Consider the following 5132-nt stretch of genomic DNA (forward strand, 5'->3'; position numbering starts at 1 on the left):
ACTTTAGAAGACCACACTCACATTCAGACAGGATTATTTGAGAGTGGGGGTGGCATAAAACAACATCAGTGGATGCCAGAAGAAAGACTTACCAGATTTCAGGATGGACATACTGGATTAGGATCCTTAACACACAACCACCTACTGCTTCTCAGGCAACCTCCTCTCCATTTGTGTATAGAAACCAGAGAGTAGATATGTCTCAATAGGCCTCGTCTTTGAGATCAGCCCTCAAGTAACTCCATTCTCTTGTGGTTTACTAATAGAAATGGTTTTATTGCAAATGGCTGAAGAGGAGGAGGAAGAGGAGGAAGAGGCTGTGTCACAGTGGGATTTAGAAAGGGTAATAGATGGGCATCACCTGGTACTCCCAACTCAAAAAACTGAGTCTTTCTAGTGCTACACTGACCACCATTTACAGTCAGCCTGGAGGACCCATTTCCTCAGGGAAATTAAATGGTTTGAATTAACTCTAAAGAGACTTCAACTAAACTCTCCCAGGGGACCTCATAACTATCAGCCTTATGAGTATGAACAGTACCTACATCTGAGCAACAACTAAATTCCTACAAATTGATCTATGGGAAGCCATTTCTAAAAAATATTTATTTTATTTTATTTTATGACTAGGAGTGTTTTGTCTGCATGCATATACCCACATCACCACATCCATGCCTGGTGAATATGGAGGTTATAAGATACCCTGGACCTGGAGTTACAGAGGGTTGTGACCATGTGGGTGTTGGGACACAGGTCCCAGTCGCTAATGATAGAGCCATCTGTGCTCTTAACTGCTGAGCCTTATCTCCAGCCTGAGAGGCCATTTTTAACTCCTGATAGGGTCCCTGATTCAGAAATCCTGGGCCCTGATTATGCCTTAAAGTCTAAGACAAAGCCAACTAGCCTTGAACAAAATTCCGCCAAGCCTCAAAACCAGAATTATCTTGACCCAGTTTATCTGAAAAACCCGACGATCTAAAAGAGCTACAGGCAGTTGATCCAGAAGACCAGCTTCACACCACTTGGAAGCATGCTAGTTAGTTTTAGCTAACAACATAAAACTCATTTCAGAAGAAAGCCTTAACTAGGAATTATCTAGATTAGTTTGACCTGTGAGCATGTGTCTTAGTTAGGGTTTCATTACTGAGAAGAGACACCATGACTCAGGCAACTCTTTCTTTGCATTAATTAACTAACTTTACATCCCAATTTCAGCCCCTCTTCCCCTCCAACTCTCGAAGTTCCTCTCCCATTTCCCTTTCCCATTATTCTCCTCTGAGAATGGGGAGTCCCCTCCCCCCATCGGTTATCCCCCACACTCACCAGCACAGCAGTCACTCCAAAGGCAACTCTTATAAAGGAAAACCTTAACTGTGACTGGCTTGTTTACAGTTTCAGAGGTTTGGTCTATTATCATCATGGCAGGAAGCATGGTGGTTTGCAGGCAGATGTGGTGCTGGAGAAGGAGCCAAGAGTTCTACATCTTGATCCAAAGGGAGCAAGGAGAGACTTTCCCACTGGATATGGCTTAGCATATCTGAGACCTCAAAACCTGTGGGCATAAAACCATGCCAGAAAGTCTGGGAAGGTAGAGCAGGTTGAGACACAGAGACTCAGTGGTCATGCGTCTGAGGCTGAGGTAACTCTGCTCCCTGCCAGACTCCTGGGTTGGATCATGTGCCATGCTTCTCACATAGGCCCAAAACAGAGTTCTCCAAGCTAATGAGGTATCTAGAGGCCTGGGGGCCTAGCCAATAAGCTTCCCGTCCCAGACATTCCTCCCTACAAAGGTATTTAATCTCAGGCCTATCATGAGAAATGGAGTATGGTTTTTATGCATCCATTTTCCACCATGACAATAAACTGTTTGGAACCTTAGACTGTCTCTTTATACCAAGATCCACAATGGGGAGCCATGAAAAAGGTGTTCGCCTACAGAGGCACAGCCTACTCTCCTGTAGAAGGCCCCTCTGTGTTTCCAGCCATAACCACAGCCAAACTAAAGACAATCACCCCATGAGAGAGCCAGTGCATCCCTTTACCCTGTGGCCCTGGCTAGATGCTGTCTCCAGCCTGCAGGCCCTGACTCTGTTCTCTGCTCTTCTTCGAGTCCCAGCAGTGCCTGGATGTTCAAGAGCCTGAGAACCCCAAGAACTTGGCCTCATCACAAGTCCAGGGACCCCACAAACCACTTCCAGCTTTCCCACATCTCAGACTGCACTTTCCCACTTTGGAGCAGTATTTCTGAGCTTCTGTACAGCCCAGCACACACCACCACTAGGGTAGTGGCACAGGATAAGGGCAGTCAAACGCCCCCCATTCTGCCTTCCCAAGTGGCCGTGCCCAATGATGTAGTGGAGTGGGCCTACAACCCTACACTAGCAGACCCCCACAGTGACATACTTCCTCCAACAAGGCTGTATCTCCTATTAGTGTTACTCCCTATTGGGCCTATAAGAGCCAGTTACATTCAAACTACCATGGTATGTCTATGACATATTGCCTTGATTTCTAATTGATGTAAGAAGACCCAGCCCACTGCAAGTGTCAAAATTACCAAAGCAAGGAGTCCTGGACAGTATAACAGTGAGGAAGCGGCTGAGAACAAGCAATCCTGCACACTCCTTGCCCTCAACTGTGGCTGTGATGTGACTGACTGCATTCCAGCCTTGACTTCCCTGAAGTGATTGGACTGTGACCTGAAATCGTAAGCCAAATAAATGCTTCCCTTCCTTGTGTTGCTTCTTGTCATGGTATCTGTCATGTCACCAGAAATAAAAGTCAGACAAGAAGTGACCTTATTAGGCTTTGTTAAACATCCCAATGGCTATAAATTCCAGGGAATATTATCTGGGTTTCCATGTCTCTAGTTTCCATAAAAGGCATAATGTGATATGTAAGACAACCTGATTTGGAGCTGTGAGCCATCCAAGAGCCTCTTATGGCTCTTCAAAAGGGATACCAAAGGCCAGACTTCAGGTAATTAAATCTGTGGCCCCCTCAAACTTTAGCTAATAGTTTGGAAATTACCCTCCCTGTTAAGCAGATGTTCTGATAACCCTAATTGTGTTAGCTATCCTTCACCAAGTAAGTCCTTCCCTGAATTGCACAAAACCCCTTTCAGATGTTCTTCTCATCCGCCAGAACGAACTTGTCCACTCTGACTAAATGGGAAGGTAATTCTGTTAACTATTTATATATTGCTTGCAGGAAAAATGGCACCTTCTTTTTAGATTGAAGGAAACCTAATAGCCATTTTGTAAATTTGCTCTAGTCACCCTCTGTGTCTGATAAATTCTCAAACTTAAAAAAAAAAAAAAAAGGTTAAAACATCAGTTTTTGTTCTGTACATTTTACCTTCATAAAAAGACGTGCTTACGGGACATGGTTAAAGAAATCTCGTTCACTCCAGGACAAAAGCGAAGCAAGAAGAGTGAAGAGATGTGTCCTCTGCTTTTAAAAAGCTGAAGTCCTCTTTGTGTAAGAACAAGAAACAAAAGTCTCTCTAATTATTAGTTATTCGTATTAGTACTTCTATAAATTTAAGATGTCTTGCTCCAATAGATGCTCACGTTGATGTATAATTCCATAGTGAATCAGTGTCGGGTGGCAGGATCTTTCAAAGGTACTTAGATTATAACGGCTGCTCCTTTATAAAAAGAGCAATATAGTTTCCACAAGACTGGGCTAAGCGGTGGCAAGAGTGGTTTGCTGCAAAGTGAGGTTGATGCCTCCCCCTTCTGTAACATATCTGTCTTTCCACAGGTCCTGCCTGATTTCTGATATTCTGCCATGAGCTGACATAGTGCTAAGCTCACGACAGAAAATGAGAAAGGACCGGAACTCAACCATGAACTTCCCAACACCTATAACTGAGAGCCAAGATAAACCCCATTTTTTCATTAGCAATTTCACAGTCTCACCATAGCAACAGATAATGGACAAAGATGTTGATGTTTTTCAAGTCTTAGTTTTCTGAACAAAAAGAATAACAAAAATCAGAAAGGGCAATATTTTTCTCCATCTTTGTACTCTTTCTTTACCATTAAAATCATCACACAGCTTAGCAGTCAGTGGTTTGAGAAGATAATGAACACTGTTTTTCTCTGAAGCAGAAAACCTTAGCCATGACTGGGTAGTTTCATGCAATCCACACACATACACAAACATTACTGAACAAATTAATCAATACTGTATTACTGTGTTCTCTTCTGTCTTTCTATGCTTTCCTATCTACCCACCTCATGAGCACATATGCACCTACAAGCACACACAGACACACACACACCCCACATGCACATTTTGTGAATTTGCTCTCCTCCCACACTAAGAACCACCAGATTTATTTTATTGGCCAATTTTCTTCCTAGCAGTTTTTTTGGAAGTTGTCTAAGGAGAAGGAAGTATGCATTTGTTGCCAGGCAACGAGTATCTCCAGAATGTGCATTGCTTTTCTTAGATGGAAGAAGGAGCATTTAATTTTTGCAACTGTGGTTTGATTTCAGCCCTTGAAAGGTCACTGAGATGATTCAAAGTAGTGACTTCTCTGTGTGTGTACGCCATAAACCCACGATTTCCCATCCCCAGACTTAGGACCAGGAACTTCTAGCCAAATTATTGACATTTCTGTCTACAAATAGCAACAGAGCTAGTGGGGTTTTACAGATGAGGTAGGCTTTAATAAGTCTGAGATACTGGGATAAGGAGATAGGAGAAGATGGTTCGTATAATGTATGTATCAAGAAGATGCATGATAATAAATCAGTACATATATGTGTGCTTTATGGCAAGGAGTTTTCTGAGGTGATTGAAAGAGATTAAAATATTGCTTCAAGAATAGGACCTAGCGATGTAGTCCCATGCTGTAAATTCTACCTCACCTCATTTGGTTATAACTCATAGAAGGTCACATGTGAACGAAGGGAACTTTTTTTTTTCTTTTAAAACTTTTCTGACCAGATATGGCGAGTGGTGCCTACAACGTAATCTCTGAATTCAGGAGCTAAGGCAGAAGACTCATTGTGGGTTTGAAGCCAACTTGGTCTCTCGAGTGAGTTTGAGGCAAGCCTGAACTACAGTTGAGAACTGTCTCAAAACAAACAAACCAACCCCAAAGGAGAGCAAAAGTCCAA

This window comes from Mus caroli, chromosome 8 (genome assembly GCF_900094665.2).
Source record: "Mus caroli chromosome 8, CAROLI_EIJ_v1.1, whole genome shotgun sequence".
NCBI lineage: Eukaryota > Metazoa > Chordata > Mammalia > Rodentia > Muridae > Mus > Mus caroli.